Source organism: Euprymna scolopes, chromosome 11, assembly GCF_053919585.1.
Source record: "Euprymna scolopes isolate OS-2025 chromosome 11, ASM5391958v1, whole genome shotgun sequence".
Taxonomy (NCBI): domain Eukaryota; kingdom Metazoa; phylum Mollusca; class Cephalopoda; order Sepiida; family Sepiolidae; genus Euprymna; species Euprymna scolopes.
In genome coordinates, this window is record NC_136492.1 from 131,231,253 (window position 1) to 131,253,601 (window position 22,349).

Here is a 22,349-nt window from a genome sequence, read left to right on the forward strand (position 1 = left end):
CTGAATGGTTTTCTACGAAATCCAACACATATGCATGAATTTATCTGGCCATCGGTTCCACGGGACCGTTCCAGTCACAATGCGGCAGCATTTTTTTTTGCCTTCCTGTTTTGATAGTCATTTTTACCTGCGTACGAACGTCGTTGTTAAAGTTTCTGGATGTTTTTTTTTTTTTCATTCTATCAACTACAGTCGGCGACTTATTGATATCAGGAATTTGCAGTGCCAGAGAATTTTCTGCTATGCCTGCAAATCATGGGAGATGGTTTGAGTTGAGACTACGCTAGTTAAATAATATAGTATTCCATTTTCATTAATGTCGAATAGAGTTCCATTCGGGTACACGAAATTTGAGAACTTTTGCTAAAAAGACGAATACTATTTTCCAGCCATTCATTGAGACTAAATTCTTCAGAAGTTATTGCTATATATATATATATATATATATATATATATATATACACATATATATGTGTGTGCGTGTGTGTGTTTAACAAGATCTATCTATTCTTCATCAGATATTTGATGTCCGCCCCAAATCCATTTAAAATCGATGCCGACTAATTACACCCCTTTTCCCTACACTATTCGGCACGCGCTGATATCTATTGAACGAGAATCTCCTCACTTCCGTAGACGGTTTCGTTTATGGTAACTCTTACAGCGTCTGTATACACATTAACTACTTTGTGGTAACAATTATAATCACTAATATATATATATATATATATATATATATATATATATATATATATATATATATATATATATATATATAAGCCGGCACTCCGCGCCGAACGCACTTTTCCAATATTAAACTTCATGATGTCTAAGTAATAACTTAATAATATCAGTTTTTTTTTTATTATGCCAACTTGTTCTACGGTACAAAAATATCAACTGCACATAGATTTATAAGAATAAATGTACTGCATGGGAACAAGGTGATATGTACATGCATCACCCCTATTCTATCGAAATTTGTAACGCAACTAATTATTTTACTCAAAAGTAAATTCCCTGAACTGTGAACTCATATGTTATTGCCCTTTTATTTTTAATTTAGAGAAATATTAAATCCTTTCAAATAACAAATTCTTCACAAAACCCATCATTCCACAGAACTCAGAATTTTGGCTTCCTTTTGGATAGTTCCTCGTTCGCGTACATAACGATTGCTTATAGTATTCTCTTAAGCGAACTCATCATTAGATGCCTTTATTGACTTTTATTTACATCTCCTTGAGTTACCCTATAGAGCAGTACGTAGAGGAATTCGTTAGTAATACTATGAATATACCGTATGTTTTAAAATATATCGTGAAACCTGCCAATTAAAGAATAGAATAGTCATATTTTTCTTTCCGGAAAATGATCAGCTCTACAACCTAAACATAGTGTATATAAATACTAAGTAGTTACCTGTTGTCTCACTTCACACTGTTAAACAAGCTGCTGGTTAAAAATCAGAAATATGTGATAGAAATAGTGGGGTATGTCAACTAATACCCCGCCAGACACACTAATATCGATACAATTTCAATCATCCAACCTATAACTGATGGTGTTTTAAATATTTAGCATAATGCTGTTGACACAAAGGGTCTCATTGTGAGACGAAGGATAAAGAAATTAAGTATTGGTTTGTAAAAATCAGTAATCATCTGTGAATACCAAGCGCTAAAGATAGCAGGGTGTCGACACTACTCTGTAAAAATTACGACAAAAAAGAATAATGTCTCGGCTTCCACAGAATATTCATACTACTGAATATTGCTTATTAAATTAATATTCACCTAATAGTTACACATAAGCAGGAAGCTGGTTCAAGCCGTCTTGGATAAAGGCCACTACTCCAAAAATGGTCAGGTAATATGTTTCACCACGTGCATGATCTCGTTATGTGCCTATTCTATGTCTGTTACTGTTTTGGCTGTCTCGTTGAAAATTATGGTATCTTAGCAATCTGGTTTCCTGTTCTTATCAGCGCTTACTTGCCAAAAACGAACTAAAACGTCAATATTTTTAACTAAAACTTAATCTGGTCTTTGTAGGAACTATAAACCAATTCAGGTTTGTAAACATAGACATTAGAACACGTTTACATTTTTTTCTGAACAAAGATAAGCGAACCCCTGTAAGAAAACTGGCACTGTCTCTAGTCTACTAATTTTATCCGCGTTGGCAGCCTTTAGCCTGCGAGCGATTAAGACGTTTGAGGAAAATTGATAAAAAGTTTTATTAACTCATTCGAAACCAAATATATTGTTTATTCTAGTCTTAAACATATTTCAAGTAATTTGCATCCGCCATAATTATTATGTGTATCGTTACCTTTTTGCTATGCATTTTTGTCACATTAATATGAGGATTCATTTCAGTTTCACAACCTTTATAGCATACGGGTAGCAATCACGAAAACTTACGATAGTCATCTTCCTCTGCGACCATCTACCTTCCTGCATTAGCTGAGTCTTATATTGTTTCCAAATTGCCAATCAGATGGGGTTTCTCTAATGTCATGACACATAGTTTAGTTACTCATGATTGAATCCAAATATCAATTTTAGCTAGAAAATACCTTTCCGACTTTTCGATTATTAGCATAATAAAATCATACACAGCAACGTATTAAATTGTTTTCGATATACTATTGCAATTTACATAAATATATACTATTATATGGCTATTCCTACGAAAGGGACCTCCAATTTCCTCGTCTAATACTAATAATAGGTCTCATTAGTTGAAATAAATTTGTGTTTTTCTGGCTCAATTTTCTGCCCGACTTATGTAAATCTTGGTTTTATCTAAGTTGAGGCAAACGTATATATTCGACCACAGCATGTAAAGCAAAGCTTATTTCATAATCTTGCGGTTTGTAACAAAATATTATTCATTTCTTTGTGTATAACAAATACACATAACTAGTAATCCTGTAACAACTCCTATGCCTTCGTTAATGATAATTGTGCGGATTTTACCAATTTTTAGAATAATTAATTCGCCTTGGTTATAATTTCTTAGTTCCTTCATTAATGATCACAGGGTATACCAATCACTAATCAACCACTATTAAAACAAGAGTATAATTTCTCATATTCTCCTGGCAGGCCATATAAACAAAGCTATACAATGTTCGGCCTGGTTTATTAATATAAAAGTTCTATGTTTTAGTTGAAGATTTTACATGTGTACGTCTTATGTTCTTATCATTATTTATCATTAATTCATTGAAAATATTTTAATACGCATACATCTGTGACGACAACGATAACAACTGGCAAAACGTACATAATTAAAAATGCATATGGAAATACGATTATGCTAAGATCTGAAAATATATCTATAACAACAATAATTACGCAACACTTATATATATGTTTATAAATGAACTTTATAAGATCTAAAAGTCAGGCGATAGCTACTATTTAATCGTTTCCTGGTGTGTCTTTTAAGCTTCGGGAGTTAACGCTGTAAGAGATATTAAATATTATCAGTTGTTACCAAGTATCAGTGCAGTCAAATTAAATTATTTTTATCTGCTAAAGCTATCTAACAATTCAAACCAATCAACTGTCAAATATATGGTGCATTCTTGTGGTAAACTAGTTATTATTGGTGCTAAGTGTGTTCGGCAGATAAAGACATGAACAATATGGGCCACTGAATGACATAACTCGATAAGCGCCGCAGACAGAAAAACGGAGAAAAACGCTGGAATATTAGTGTCATTCAAAATACCATAGAATCTGAACCATGAAAGATATTTATGTGAGGTTTTCATTATTATGTAGCTGAAAATAGATGTGATTGGTGAGCAAACTTCTTGTAAGGAAAGAAAGATATTTCGGAAGACTAAAACATTAATATAGTTTTCTTCTTTTCTATGGTACTAACGAAAAACGCCGTAGTAAAGATATTGGGCACCTCCAGTGTCATACCAACCATAGCGTACCACATATAGCTGGTATTTTGACAGGAAGTAGTTAACTACATGAGGTTCCATGCAAATACAAAATAGTTATTTTTAGATCAAAATCAGAACAGCAGTAATGTAATATTACGAAATGCTGTTGTCTAGAACAACGCCTTAAAAATACATATATGTTGTAAAAAGAGTATTACTATATTATTAAAATAATTATTAAACAACTAAATGGGTTCCCCCTTTGAAACAATACAGCGACTAACATGAATAATAAACACAGCATGTTAATTTAAGAATACACACTGACATCGTCATGCATTATATTCGAAGAGGATGTGGTCAGCAAACATCCTCATGAGGATCTCGTTGTTGCTACACCTCTTCCTGATCACTCCAACAATGACTTGCTTTGCCAAGGTTTTCCTTGTCACGTTAAAGCCGCATGAATGGCTTCATCTGGGAAGTTCAGAGATTTAAACAGATCCCTTAATTTTTCCAGGCGTTAGTAGTAACGTATACAGGCATTTGCGATGATGTGCACATTACTCAGGTTAAATTAAGAATGTATGTAAGACTCCTAGGAATTTACGTAATACTACCAAGAGAGTCACAGAAGTTCATTGAACACAGTAACCGCCCTGCAAATTAATGCGAAAAATCAAGTTGCTGTAACCCTTAAACTGAAAAGCTTCACATGGTTTTTGATGGAGTTCATCAACATTAAACAAATCCCAACGTTTTATTGAAACACAATTATTGGTTTCATGCACAGCATTTTTAATAATGCTGCAATTTTCATTGGACTAGTAACATCATCGCAGAAAAAAAATCCGTTTTATATGTTCAAAATTTTTCCCACATATAGACTTGCCAAATATGGGGATAATCCGTTCTAATAATTGACGAAAAATGATACCATTAGTGTAGATGGAAAAAGGCCAGGACCAGGTAATATAAGGTTATAATAAAATTGCCTAAATGGAAGTGAATTCAGACAATTTTAACCAAATATTTAGAGTTGATTAAAATATCTAATAGCGGTCAATTTCTTGATGAGCATTCCGCATTTGACACTTGCAATCGAATCATGATTGGTTATTATAAACTTATTTTTCGAGACAAATCACCTGGGCGAGATTTTCTTAAGGACATTGTTTGTTTTTGGTCAAACACAGAGTAAACAAAATTTCAATCTCTGAAAAGATATTTCACGTCCAAACCTGTCAATATATAATGGGATATGTGTATTAATTTGTAACAGTTTCTGTAAAGATCCTGCAACGCATCCTTAAAATTAAATGCATATATTGCGAATTATTCAGCCTTCGTTTTAGCATGGTGGCACTTAAATTATTAATATATATATATACATACATATGTATATATGTATATATATATATATATATATATATATATATATATATATATATATATATATATATAATGAAAAATTTTAAATACCAAGTGACACTATTTTTTCATCCTTTCGAGAAGATTCAGTGCAAGTTGCCAAAATAACAAACACCTTTCGCTGGATTCGAATCCGGACACAGAGGCCATATTTGAATTCTTAAACAAGGAGCTAATGCATTCGGCTATATATATAGTAAATCGTGATAAATACCGTGTAAATACAAACATGTATTTTTAAATTGTTTTTACGTCTGTCACGTCCATCTAATAATTATGAGTAGATCTGCACATATTAGGAAACTTGACGAATTATATATATATATATATATATATGTATATATATATATATATATAGTGTGTGTTTGTGTGTGAGAGAGAGAGTGTATGCGTATATATGTGTATATATATATATATATGCATAAATATATATAATTGTACTTAATTTCATCAGTCTGCACATCCATATATGCACATGTGTAGGTCAATGCATATAGATGTACGTATATTTATGTAAACCTATATATATATATATATATATATATATATATATATATATATATATATATATATATATGTATGTATATACATATATATATACTCGGGTTTTTATTCAAAAGTAATGGACTAATGAATTAAACGAGGTTGTTAGATAGTGCTCAATAAAAAGAGCTGATAATACTTGTTTATTGTTATATAAAAATAGATTACACACATGAATAAAAACAAATCAGCAGCATGGACTTTGAACTCCTTATGAAATAAATAATGGAAATTATTTAGTAGATCTATCGATTATTAGGTTTTACGCACACATATGCATCTATATATATATATATATATATATATATATAAACAATGTTTATCGCTTCATATTAGGTCAATTTTTATATGTTTTTATTTGAAATTTATATGAAATAAAAGTGAGTATTTCATACTTAAATGACATTGCAAGTTTTCTTATTCTACTAACTTTTTAAAACGAATTTATCAAATATTTTATAATAATGCAAATTCTACCAATTTATTGTTATTTTAAGTATGTATCACTTTATTGCAGTTCTCCCAAATGCCTACAAATGATTAATTGACACATATATATTTGTATGTTGCATAGCGTGCTGTCTGATATAGGAGGAAATACAGGGAGTTAATGGTCATTGTCGCATAGGGTAGAATTAGCTGCAAAGTTCTTGGCAAATAGTCTGACCTTGTCTGATGCCGACGAGATGACCTCAGGTCCATTGATGATAGTTGGGATAGAACGCACACCTCTGTTCAAAATCCTGTTTGTTATTGGTTAGAACGAGTGGGAACGAAGCCGCTGCTCAGCTACTTTGAATGTAAGAGTGACCATATAGCTCTCTTGCATTTTTATTACTCTTATACAGTGGTTGCTGGCAGTCCTGAAAGCAGCTTTTGTCTCAGTGCATCTATTACGTTGGTAGGTATGGAAAAGTGATTTCTGTGTGTGATTGCAGCAGCACATTCAGGGTAGAACCATTGCTGGCTGTTAGGTTTTTGTTGGAATATTTTGGATTGTATGAATAGGTCTATGCCTATCATTAACCATTCGGTCAGGTCGGATACTCTAGCGGACACATCCTGCTTAAAGTGGAATGCAGAAGTAGGTCAGATATGAATCTACGGAAGCTATCCCAGTCAGCCATAGAGTATCGATATACAGTACGGTGGAGATGCACGTCTGGAGACATATTAAATTTCATTTTTATCTTAACTGCTACAGCAGAGTGGTCAGATGATCCCTGAGGAGATAGAAAGGAGCATGAACACAGCTCAGGAGAAGTTGTAAGGAAAAGGGCTAGAAGGTTTGCATATTGACCGGGTGTATCGGGCACACGGGTGGGTTCGTGAACAATCTAACTGAGGTCATAGGCAATGGTAAAATCATGATATAACCTCCCCTCGTCATTGGTTTTTCAGTGGGTCAGCTATTCCACATTATGTGCATTGTAAGTCACCACATATGTGAATGTAAGCCGAATTATTAGCAGAGAGGATGTGGTCAATTTTCTCAGATATGCTCTTAAGCATACTAACTCCACTGTTGCGGGCGTGATCGAGGGCAGAAATAAATACAGTGATGTGAGCTAGTGCAACCGTAAAGCACATATAATATAATTAGGGGTTTCTCCGGATACATGCCGTCCACATGGAAAACCATCTTTTGTTTAGGCACATATTCCATGCCATGGCGGTGTAGGGGGTAAGCTTTAGATCTTAAGTTTGAGTATTCCTTAATTATTAATTCGTCTAGAGAAGAGGTTGGCCCCATGCCAGTTTCACTTAGAAGAATATGCCCGGTTTTGTCTACTGTCGTCTGGAGGTTTGGAACGTAGATCCCTGATGTTGGAGGAGACCTGGTACTACGGCTCTACATTGGTGGATGGGGTTCTAGGTTTATTCGTGTTTCTTTTTTGGAAATTTGTCATGTTGAGGTTTTGGGGTTGTGGAGCAGGTCGGTAGACTTGGTTGGAGCAGGACAGAGAGGGAAAATAAGAGAGAAAAAGACAATTTTCTGTGGCACATGATAAGGTAAAGCCGTAACAATTACCGACAAGGATTGCATCAACTATTGTATGGTCCAGAATCCATTTCACCAAATTCAGCAGCACCGGTACTTTGCACTTGCTGATAGGATAGCCTCCTTAGAGGTTAATCCAAGGTGTGTGTCCTTTACTCTCAGGCGAGTAACGCCAACCCAGATGAAAAGTTTACCTTCAGCACCCTTACTAGTGAGATGATCACAAGGATAGACATAGACACAGGCATTTTCTAACATCTCAGGCTACTATTTACAAAGTACTACCGCCCTAGAATGCAGCTTTTTCTTGACCATTTGTCAGAAAATCACTCATTGGAAATGAGGACTGAAGGACAAAAAAAGAGAAGCGAGAGTTACTGGAGCTGCCGATAACACATCCACATGCATTATCTACTCTCCATTGGAAAAAATACAAAAAAACTAAAAAATAAATTATAAATAAATAAAAGGTGAGAAGGACTTATTACTATCTAAGTCTTTTACCCATTCCCGGCTTAGGATAGTACTTGAAGATAGTCTCCCCTTCCATGTTAATTCATGGATACTTTTTGTCTTTATCTAGGTCGAGCTTGGATGTTAAACCGTTCCAGCTTGTCCCCATATTAAATATGCTATAATGGAGCTTTTATCAAATTGAAAAAGTCTGCTTATTTTTAACTCGTTTAAAAAGATGGTTAAGAAGTAATACCTTTATGGTGGTGTATTAACTTTAACTAGAAGTAATGCATACTTAAGAAAAATAAATAAATAAAATACAAAAAAGCAGCGTGTTTTTGATTTCAGATCATATGAAAATATAATTGGGGAATCCTGTATTTTATTTATTTCTTTTAAATTAGTCAATCTTGTATTTTATTTCTTTCTTTTATATTCAACATTGAATTATCTATGTAATGCCAGAATGTTCGACTACTCCATAATAAATATGATATAATGGCACTTTTATTAAATTGAAAAAGTCTGGTTATTTTTTAACGTTTAAAAAGCTGGTTCAGAAGTAATACCTTTAGGATTTTGGATAAACTTTAGTTAGAAGTAATGCATACTTAAGAAAAAAATAAATAAAATACAAAAAATCCGCGTGTTTTTAAGTTCAGATAATATTCAAATATAAGTAGGGAAGTGTTCAGTTTCATGGTTGAATTTTTTTTCGTTTTAAATATAAGAAAACAAATAAATATTGGTTAATAGTATTTTTGACAAAAACATTTAGGAGAAAGATAAGAAAAAGACAAATATTAAGGATTAGAGTCAAACCTGTAATAAGGAAAAATAAAAAAAAATAACAAGACTACACATATATTGTTGCATGCCTAACATTATATTTGTCTTTTGCATATTGGAACAAGGAGCGTGGAAGCAATGGAAGAACATTGTCTTAATTCGTTAAACATTCAAACAAGGAAGGACAACACACAATAATATAATTTTTCGCTCCGCATTATAGAAAAATCACATTAAACTCATTAAGCATCCGTGCAGCGACAATACAGATATATTTGACAGGGCTGGAATACTGTACTTTTTTCTATAAAGACACGCCCCGATGTCTTAAACTAAACTGCAAGAAGCATTTAGCCCATAGAAAGGCCTGTTTTAAACCAAACTCATTACGGGAAATAAAGATTGTGCTCAGAAATAAATGAAACCCAGTTTGATGGGCTAATTTTTATATTTTCATTTAAATGAACATTTGCCAGTATGGCTTGAAAACCTTCCATTGGCGCCGCCCCGACAATTGATTTTTATGCAGTACACTGCTCCCATCATACTTGGCCAAGGCTAACCAGGCCCTAATTTAGTCATTAGGAATTAGTAGAAAAAAATGATAACAAAAAAAAAAGGTTCTCAAAGTATAACCCAATAAAAAACTGGTCAATAATCAAGATGTTAACCTATGGATGAATTGCTCAATTTTTGTCGAAGGATAAAATGTAGACGAAGGTTTTGAGACTTTTTTATCAGATCCTATCCCTTTGAATCGCCGATTGACATCATCAGTCTATAAGACGCTTTTAAAGTTATTGTAAAGCGTGGGAGTTTTGAAGATTACTATATACTTGTCCCATAAATAATGTTAAATTTTGTTTGTTTTCGGTTATTATTGGAACTGGATATATACATTTTTTATTTCATATAAAAAGAAACATGAAGTAAGAATATTGTTTCATCAGCGAAAATATAGAGCTAGACACTTTCAATAAACTGATACACACACAATATTACCAGAAAATAGAAGAAAGTCCATACTTGTTTAATATACGTTTTAATGTCTCCAAAATCAGATAAATTATGCACCTTGTTATGTTATTCAATTGTACCAAAATATAATAGCTTTTCGTTTCATAGATATTTAAATATTAAAAATAAAATTGACCTGAAATAAAGCGATAGACAACGATATATATATATATATATATATATATATATATATATATATATATATATATATATATATATATCATAATTTAGAAATAAAAAAAATATGATGCGAACGGTTATATTTCCTATCTAGAATCTTTTACTATGCAAAACAAAAAAAAAATGCATCTTGATGATTATGTTCTCTCAACCCATGATCTTTTTTTTTAATTCAATTGACATATACTAAAAATTGTTTGCACCAAATTTGCTAATAAACATAGATATTATAACAAAAAAAATAAATCATACAATAAGGCTAATTAGATATTAGTGAAGAATGAAAAAGGATACTGAACTGCAGATCCGAATAGTATGGTAAATCCTGAAGTGCGATTTTTTGGTAGTCAAGAGGAACATAGATAAAATCCGTCCTGTAATTTGTCTAAGGTTCATGGTGGCAACCCGATGTAGACATTATTCCTGGTTTTCTCGTATGTTTGGATGATAAATCTGAAAAATGTTTGATGATATCAATCAGGTGAAAATGTTTTTTTTTATTAAACATATATTATTTTTTGTTGTATTTTTTAATGTGATTTAATATATAAGTTTCATAATCCAAACTAACTGTGACATCAATTTGTGAATAAAACGTCAAGTATCCGGAGACGGATAAAACAAAGAAAAACAATAAAACATAAAAATAATTACTTATCTAAGTAAAGAAAAAATCCATTACAAAAATAGATGCATAGTAGTTAAAATTATATTGATGCATAATATTTATAAATCAGCAGAAGAGAAAATAATTTAAACTTCATATAACTAAACGATTGCAAATAAAATCCTTGTTCTAAAATTTCGATGTTAAGGAGAGGGGCAGTGAGTAGAGAATGATTAAGAAAAAAAGAAGATAAGAAAAAAGAGCGAGATTATAATAATAATAATAATAATAATAATAATAATAATAATAATAATAATAATAACAATAATAATAATAATAATGATAATAATTATAATAATAATATAAAAATAATAATAACAATAACAATAACAATAATAATATAATAACAATAACAACAATAATAATAATAAGTTTAATTACAATAATAACTAACAATAAAACTATCGATGACAATAACAATAATACTACTATTACTACTACTACTACTACTACTACTAATAATAATAATAAATATAATACTGATAGCGATATAGTGATAGTAATAATAATAATGATTATTATAATAACATTAATTTTAACAATAATGATAATAAAAATTATGATAATAATAATAACAACAGTAATAATAATACTAATAATAATAATAAAATATGCGGAGATAGGAATAAAAATAATAATAACAATAATATTAATAACAATAACATGTAAGATAAAGATAATTATCTGTATAATACTATCACAAACGCAATGATAATCCTAATAATCCTAATAATAATAATAATACCAATAGTAATAAAAATAATGATAATAATAATATTAATAATACTATTATTATGAATAATATTAAATCATAATACTACTACTACTACTACTGATAATAATAATAATAATGATAATAATAATAATAATAATAATAATAATAATAACTTTGAAAAAAGAATGAGAGAAGTTTGAATCAAAGAAATGACTGAAAATACAACGAACAAAAATCAGGAAAACAGCTGAAATATAAAGAAACACCTTTGAATGTCGAAACTAACATATAGGAGCAACAGGTTCAGGCCAGACAAACTGCTGCTAAGGCAAAACATGTGACACTACATGGAACCAAGAACACTGAAACCGTATTTCTATAAGTCCTTAAAGCCAACCTTTCCCCCATCAACACACTTGTGTCCTCACTACAAAATAGAGAGACAAAATAATCAAGTAGACACAAGGATGATGGAAAAACCTCAACAGAATAAGTGTGAAGATATCTGGGATCTTGGGGACGCGAGTTGCCACACATATCCCTGAAAAGATCAATAGCTGCTGCGAACGAGAAATATATTGCAAGCAGCTCATTTTGGGGCCATACTACTACTACTACTACTACTACTACTACTATTACTATTACTACTACTACTACTAATAATAATAATTATAATGCCAATACTCCTACTACTACTAATAATTGTAAAATAACTACGAAAATTGTATTGTCAACTAGTACCAACCATGACGCATTTTCAATTATTTTGAGTTTATTTTCAACTATGTAAATTGGTAATGCATATTCTAAAGAGGGAAGACGTTAGTTAATTAAGAGTATGACCATTTAGCTTTAAAATAGTATTCATTAGGAGTTGTTAAAACAGTTTAGATGTAGTCTTCACGCTAATTCCTAGAAGTGTACATTGCGAGTTGGGATTTAATTTATAATATGTGAATGCATGCACGGAAACTCTTAAAATTGTAAATGATTCAGGATAATCTATGTTTTTGTTAGTTAGATGAAGTTAATGTTTGTCTTGTGTTTGCCTCTAGAAACAAACTCGTTCTTGGAATTTAGGGAAAGTGATAATCTTAACTACTTCGGAGATATGGAGATTCCAAAATGTGGCTCCTGGAATCTATGGTCTATCTTTTTTTCTGTATACTCCATTTAATTGAATAGGGAATCTTTCTGTTCTCTATACTATATATTAATGTTGTTTTAGATGAACTATTATTATTTGAAACCTTTCATTTTCTAACTAATGCATGTGGTTTGAAATTCCTACTTTTATGTAGTTTAAGTTGCACTTATATAAGGGAATGTAATTAATGTACTATCAATGTATTGCACCGATTACAAACTAGGGTCGGTATTTATTATGTTGTAAGCTGAGTTGAATGAAGTTCTGAAGATGTGCACAACGTATTCTGGCTAGTGTTCTGCGGGCTAACACAGAGATTAATTGTATTAGAATTTCAATTTTGGTTGTTTAGTTGTTATTAGATCCTTGTCTGAACCCGGAATATTTTCATTACACAAATTATTTTCTCCGTAGATTTGGTTGCTCCTATGTATCAGCAATTTCCTGATCGTGCAAGTGTATAACACGCCCTTGTGTATGCAGTCGGTATTTAGATGGAATTCCTCTTTATTTTAGAAGTTACCTGCATTACAAGGAACTAAATTATGGGGGAGAGTTTGAACTATTTATATTATCATATTATTTGTTGAAATTATTGGCAGGGCTAGATTTGGCATTATAGTCTATGATATTTTATGGTATTCCTGTTTAATAAAAATATAATAATGACATTTAATTATAATATAATTAATAATAATATAATTAAAATAATAATATTAATAATAATACTATTAATGATATGTATGATATTTTATGGTGTTCCTGTTTTATATTCTGTTGTAATTATATAGGTAATTAAAACAATCTACTATTCCAAAGAATTTCTCTGTTATGTTGGTTTTTACATTAGAACTAAATGTTGGATTAAACGCACTAGCTTTCTTATGCTTTACTCCCTTTATTTTTATTATATTGTTTTTTGTTTGGAGCAGTTCATATGTGATACGATTATTATTGTTAGGAATGTGCTGTCTAGCTTTATTATTATTAGTTTCAATTGTCCTACAAGAGGTAAGTACTAAATTTTACTTTTTTCATTAGACGAACTTTTCTTATATTCTACATGCTCTGTATATTCCGATTTCCTTAAAGCGCTGTTGTAAAACGTCGATACTTGGTCAAAAGTCTTTTTTGTCATCTGACTGATTTCAGTTGATTTTGGAGAGAGAAGGGACTATTGAATTTATTTTTGCTTAGAATTATTGGGTATTTCCTGCACATAAATAAGGTTCAGATTAAGTTCATGGTAAGGGGTGTATGATTTAGAATATAGATTCAATGAAATATCTAAAAAAAGTGGGTGTTTTGTTTTATTTGGGTCAACTTCAATTTTTAGGCTATAAAATTGGAACTAGACGTGAATTTTTCTTAATAATCGAGTTTTCTTGCATAGTCCTGGCAAAAGTTATGAGATTTCCTAATATTATTTTCGCTGAGATAAATAAACATCGAAAACTCATAGGTAAAGTAAGTATACTTGCATAAAACTTTCCTTTTTTGCATATAATACAAATTCTAGATTTGAAATTTAACCGTTTTAAATAACACCATTGACATTTCTATATTATGATATATTAGCTCTATCTGGCATATTGAACAACTATATATATGTGTGTGTGTTTGTGTGTGTGTGGGCATGTGTGATTTTGTGTGTGCCTTTTTATCTAATCAATACATAAATATGCTTATAGTTTGCATCTGCTTATATATGTGTAAATGTATCTATCTATGTTAATATATATATATATACATATATTTAAAAATATTTATATGAAATACATGTATATATATATTTATATATATGTATATACATATGCATATATATATGTGTATATATATACATATTATGTTTAAAGTGCACGTATGCTTCTAGGATAGAGATTTAAATGTTATGAGGATGTTTTAAGACATGAAAAAACGATGTTTCTTTTTGTATTTAATATTTTTATTGTTTTATTTATATGTTAAGTAGACCTTTGATCTGGGTCCCAAAATTATCGAACACCTCCGATACTTTCGATGATTTTAATTTTCTGGGAATACGTTTTTAATTTATGCTGAGATTAGACATACCCTGTGTTCTCTTATCTAGATGCGGGTTGTGTAAAAGTAGTGGAAGTATTCTTATGTCACTGTGAATTAGGTAACTATGTCGGCGCAAAATCCGGGTTCTCTTTATTTTTTTTAAGGAGACTGCCTGCGAATCCCACTTAGCATATTCAATTGTTGACAGAATGCTAGTATTTTCTAATGCGTCCACTTCCTGATGTCGATTGTTCTAGGTGAATAAATGGAAGTTGCGTTTTCTATCAAACCGGTTGTGTGACCAGTTTTAGTGTACAGATCGCTGCCATTTTTGTACGCCTTTAAAGGCCAGTAGTGAATATATCTGAGATCTCTTTCTTAAAACTAGTTTTTTTTATATTCCGGCAGGAAGGCTTCTATTGCAATAAAACTGAGAAACGTGGTTCTTAATGGTTTATCACTTCCATCCCGTCGGAGCCAAACATATTTTAAATACTTTTTTCATACATATATTTAGAGCTTTGTAGAGTGCGCCATCAATATGGAGTTAGTGATTAATTCACACTCAGAATTAATTTTAATGCTATTGACGGTTGTTTGCTGTTCTATGGAGTTTTAGCACTGTATGTTTTCATAACGTCTTCCAAGTTTAGAAATATGATATTGTAAGATCCGGAGATTTACCTACTAAAGAATTTATATAAAGTCCTGAACTTTGAGAGTTTCATATTTATCGAGGTTTTCATTTCAGGCGTATCTGGTTATGATTCTTACACAGTCGACATTTGTTTTGAATTTTCCTACATTGAAAGCAATTTTGTCCAATCTTATTACATATCAGACATTTCCTGGTTTACAAAGGACTATTCTGAACCTAGTGTTTTCAGCCACATCTGAAACAAGGGCTCATTTCTTTTGGTTTTTAGACTTTTGAGATTAATTTTGACCTAAAATACAAGAGAGGTATTTTCTTTGTTATTCCTTCTTATATTTGTGATGCCCGCGTCAAGATGACTCCGTTTTTTTAAATTATTTCCAATTATTTCCAATATTCTATCCATTTTTGCAAGTTGGGTATATTCCCTTACTTCGTAAAAAGGAGTAACTTTCGTGTTTTTCCTGAGGTTAAATAAGTCATTTATTATTTGATGTTGTGAATTTCGACAACTTAAATTCATCGCAATGATTGTTGACTGTGTCTGCATGTGTGGCAAAGTAGTCATTATCGTCTTCGGTCACGTTTTAACATCTCCACCTCTCATAGAAAAATATACGTTTTTAGAAGAATGTTACATATAGGGGGTTCATTAAAGGAGAGTCTAATTATAAGTGATGCTTAGAAAGAGAGTTTTATTAAAAGAGAGAGATGCTTATCTCAGAGAGAGAGAGGGATGTTGAAAGAGAGATTGTGAGAGATTTTGTTGTAAGAGACTTAGAGAAATTATTCATGTTATTACGATTCCTATGTTTTAAATGTTCATTCCTTAGACGTGTAGAAAAAGGAAGCTCTTAGAATGAGGAGATAGTGTTCACTGTTCAGACATTGTGTTGACATGAGATGTCGAGACGTGTATGTAATGACATTTTATAACACAGACATATAATAACAATTCACTTTACTTTTTTGTAAGAATCACAAACACAAGACGAGCTTTTCAAAACACATGATGGTTTATTTCGTCACGACTGGCCGTGGTCTTCTCACCAAGAATTCAAAGCTTCACATTTTATTTTCAAAGTTATCGTCTCGCTTCCTAGACGTTCGAATTCCCACACCCTCTCTGAGTTTCTCACTGACTGTCTCTAACTAACTATCACTTCCTGTATTGAGAAATCGGTGCATGTCCGGGCACGTGACTAAAATTCACGTGCCCTCAACATGCGTGGACTTGCACGTTTCCAATATTATGATTTCCCCATAACCTATTTTTTTTCTTTGATGTTTTTACAAAGGAATCTAACCTACATATCTATTTTATTTAACCCATATTTTATTATCCAGATTCTTTCTAACAATTGAATAGTTTATTTAATATTTATTTCATCAGAATTAACAATTTACTGGGCATTCCATTTAAACCTATTGTTCTTTAAAACTTATGTCCAGGGTTCGATTTCTGCTTTCTCTCACTTTATTTTCATTTTAACTAATCTCTCTATTTTTATACTTACATGAAAAAGGGGCAGCCCTTATAATGTAACAAGAACAGTTATGTTAGCGGATTTACCGTCTCGCTGAAGGATAATTCCGCGGGTTCCATAGCAAGATGAAGGCCACGAATTTGTTTACAGGCGTTTCAAGCTTATGAAGTAGCAGCCGGGTCCTGTTTTGATCAGACCAGTTACGGCAGTCGATGATAACAAGGGCTTCATATGTCCTTAAATAAACTGTGTATGATTTTTTTTATCTTCCTCAATTTTGAAATTATATATTACGGACGTTTTCTTATGTTGGAAACAACTGGTTCATTCTCCCCGTGCGCAGTACTCTTTAAAATTTGCGTCAGTAGATCTCTGTTCGTTGTTGCTGTTCGGGCGATTGTTTTTGCAGTTCCATTGTTTGTATTTGCAGTTCCCTTAGTTGCACGAACCATCGTTTCTGTAATTCGAGTTGATGTACCTTTGACTTCTGCTGAAGGCGTGCAAGTAGTTCCTGTGTTTATTCTCATTTATTACTTTTTGCATATTTTTTGTCCAATTCATTGTTCTTTCTACAGAAACATATACGATCACAGATCCTCGATCTTTTGTGGTTGGGTAGTTTAGAGAGAAAAACAGTACAGATGTAATTCTTTTTTATCTGGTCCGTCGCGAAAAAGTATTTTGAAGTCGTTCCTCTTCTTTTTTTTATTTTATTTACTTATTTATTTTATTTTGTTTAGCACATACCAGTCGGGAAATGATAATTATTTCCACATTGGAAACCGTCATTAAAATGTGTATAAAATATCTTCGTCGTATTTAACAATTTAAAGAGGTGTCAGTTTTCCTTCTGTGGACTCCGTCCCCCCAGGGCTATCTAATTTATTTAGCGTAAATAGCAAGTCAATCAAAAATAACAGTAACAGGTTTAAAAAAAAAACAACAAAAAAACATGTATATTTTTCCAGGAGGGGAAAACTAGAGTGATTTTTTTCCATCAAACATCGACGATTAGTTTTGAAACATTAAAGCCAACAAATAGATTAAAATTTAATTTCTGTTTTTTATGCTTGTGAAATGAAATTTAAATTTTATTACTAGCTTATCGTCTCGCTTATCCGGTTCTGATTTTTTTTCCAGGAACTGGTGTTCTACCCACTCATTTTTTGAAAGTGAATTAGCGGAGTTATTATTTTTCTCCATTTGTGGTTACCGCAAAAAAAAATATATTTCTGGAATCCACGTATTGCCAGTATAACCGGAACACTGATTTATTCAAATCATTTTCTCTGCAGTGTTATGAAAAAAACTGGTGTTATTTCTGTTGGATTGATAATGTATTTGAGTTTCTGCCGGCGTGTATTCCTCGAACTCTAATCTTTGCAGTGTAATAAAGAGGTATTAGCAACAAAATACAGTATAACGGTTTAACTCATTATGTATATTAATCACAGACAAACAACAGGTTACAGAATGTATGTACACTTTGATAATTGCCCCCAGATTATATACTAATCGTAACAATACCAATTGTAAAAGGGAAACAAAATATGATTAATTATATAATTAATATGTGAATGCTAAGCAGATACGTTATCGTATGCGCATAGATAGTGATATTATAAAGACAGTTAAATATATCCAACTATTAAAACCTAATGTTTTCCGGTGTATGCACCACGTTTGAATATATTTAACAAGACATGTATATATATATATATATATATATATATATATATATTTATACATATTTAGATATTTTTACTAAATTGATCGTAATTATAATTGATGTGTGGCTTTTGTTTCTCACACATACGTTTTATTTTTTTATAAAAGATTACAAATCTCCTTGACACTTTTATAAAACATTTAAAACTAAGTAATTTATATATCTATAATAGATAAATCGGCATATATATAATATAATATATGCATACATATATATTTATACATATGTGTATATATATATATATATATATATATATGTATTGTATCCATTATTATAAGATATGATACAATAAACACATGCTAAACAAAAAACAAACTCATATATACTTACGAGGGTAAACATTTGAATGTATTCACTGCGTTCATCTTTATCTGTGCGAATAGAAATGAATACTCAAAACTAACGAACATACACAATATTACGCGAATCAATATATATATATATATATATACATATGTATACATATATGTGTGTATATGAGAGAAAACAATAAAAAAATGACAATATATTAAATTGTAAAGATTAATTCTTGCTCCATCAGACAGTACCTAAATGTTAATACCACACGATAAATCAAAGATCAATAATCGAAATAGAAACTAAAACAAAAATCAGGAAAAACATTCAAAACTAATAAAGTCAACGCAATAAACCTACATAGTCGTAATGAAATTTTCCTACTTGGAATTTATCCAATAAAAAACAGAAATTAATGATTTCACATAAAAAAACAGACACCAAATGTTATCTTTGTTTTCTTGTTTGCTCTTTATTTTGTCAGCATCTTCAAGAGGTTATCATTAAATGAGATAAATGGCACTTGCTTCAAATTATATTAAGTCTTATATGTTTTTAATATTTGGAGGACTGCACAGCAGATCGTAAGTATATTGTAGAACGACTTTTCTAAAATATATTAACAAATTTCCAGACATATTTAAAATAGGGGTTCTACACAATAAGGCAAAATATATTTTTCACCGCTGTCTTAATATTTATTTTGGTAAACTCATTATTTACAATAGTATAATAATGTCGCACTTCTATGCAGGGAAATCGTAATTGAAACTGACTAATGACTACATTATCAGATCATGGGAGACCTCGTAAAATTGAGAGGAGCGACATCGTATATATTTTTGAAAAAAATAAAACCTACAGATATTATTAAATAGACGTGTCCTGTAATATGTCGTTCACTTTAATGAAGTACAAAATGAATATGTATGAGCGATCATTGTTTACATTACATGGATTAATCACATGGATACGGCGACGGCAAATAAATGTCATAAATTCTTGCTACGAGAAATACTTTAGATCCTAATATTTTACATTAATGTAAGAGTTAAAGTTTTTCCTGAATGAAAAGTCCTCATGTGTATTAATTAATTAAAAAATGACTTCATATAATTCATGGGAAATTTGACGCTATTTTTGGAATGTACATATTGTTGTCAATATTACGGAGAATATTTTTCCCCAGCTGGAACAGACTGACAATAGACGTAACCCAGCACAATGTTAGAATTTTTAACTATTAACGACTGTGGCATATCTAGATGTGCAATCTGGCGACCACTCGAGGCCCATCGACGAGAATACTCACCAAAAACGCAACTGCTTTCACGAGTAACGTGGTCCACTCATTTGCAAAAAGTTGGAACATAGATATGCGATTTCAATGTGCATACTCACCAAGTGGAAATGGTATTATAGACTGGAGCCATAGAACCATTATTACCATCGCAGCGAGAAAGAACTGTTCAATACTGGAGGCGGTCCACTGGCATAACGTCACCCCAAAAGATGACGTTTAATCGCCCACCGTATCAGGGGTTTTGCTACTAAGATATCATATACGAATCAAAGGTATCGAAGCTAACTCACTGCCCAAACCAGAAGTGACTGGGCGGAAGTATGAAAAAGAGACACCGATTGAGTTAAAAGTCCAAGTGGCAGGTGCACCACGAAATATAACTCTGGTCGGGTTACTGAAGTGATCGGCCTGCAGTTTGTGAAAGGTGATGGGGTGCCGAGACAGGTTAATGACCTTCGACCACTAACACAGACGCACTTGTCACGTGACGAAAATGATTCTGAGGACAGTGATTCTGAGTACAGTGAGTGGCTAATCTATTTTTAATCAGGTCTGCTTGAGAATGATTCTGATGCTAGCAAACTCCTTACTGGTGAGGTGTCTTCTGAACGCCGACACCCATACGACCGTACGCACGAAAGTTAGGGCATCGTTTTTCTTTTCAGAAAAGTACCCGAAATAGACGGATACTACCTATCCGACCTGTTTGTGGTTCTCAGATAAGGGGGGGGGTATGTGGGGAAAACTGTAACTTACCTGAATAACACGTTTCGTGTTTTTTATTTTCCTCAAAGAAAACAATAGTTAAAATGCTTACTTCTCATTTATATGTATAACGGTTATGCAAATTTATGTGTGGGATATGCAAATTAGATGCGAGGAAGTTTGTTGAACGGGTACAAAAGAGGAAGGAAAAGGAATCACAGGCGAGTTGGATGACAGTGTGTTGGGAGATCGTGTGTCCAAACGAAACTATTTAAACTAGATCAGAAAAGACAAAATAGTAAATTTGACTCGGTACAAATACTGTAGAACTACAAACTATGTGTTTACTAAAATGTTTCTGATCTCAATATCATAGGCTACTATATTAAGCAATCTTCTCTGAAGCTTGATGTACCGATGTACGAAAATAAATCTGGGATAACATATTAAAACCACTTTCTGTCTCAGAAAGCCTTATTTTACACCGCAGCACAAATATAATATAATTGATTAATAATTAACGCGTGTATCAGTACGGATATGCTTAGTGAGGAAAACAATTAAACACTTGTAGAATTTATAACTCGGTAAAGCATTCTAATTCTTTTAGAGATGTATGTTATTTATTTGAAACGAGAACAAAAAGAATATTGGTATAATAAAATGGATAGACATTTCTACATGCATACCTTATTAACAGCTATGTTATATCAGGTAACTGTGTTAGACGTTTCTATAGTTTGCTTAATAAATAAATGTACTGATTGCACGATAATTCTCCTATTCTACTATCCATTGATAAAGTACAACGTTGATTATTTGAAGTCATTGGTCGACATATATGAACACAATTAGAAAGTTATTGTTTATCACCGAATAAAATGCATACGATAATGTAATTGAAGTATCTTCTAATAGCAACATCAAAAATTGTTTAAGCAAACCAACCAACCGATATTATAAACTATTTGATATAATTAATAGACGAGTTATAATGTTATATTGGTAATTAAGCTTTCTATATATTGTAAGTCAAAGACATTTTATTATTAAATAAAGGATATTTATTATTTGTAAAATATACACAGTTATTGGAAATACTATGTTCATGTACCCAATACGTAAAATTAGTAACTATTATATTTTATGTTTATTTCTGTGTGAGTTTTTTTACGGATAGGCAGAAATAGTTTATTAATCTCTATATATATATAAACCACAGTCTGCAGAAATTCCCATTTTATAACTTACTTCGTAGCTTTCCTAACACGCCAACTCAAATTGAAATACC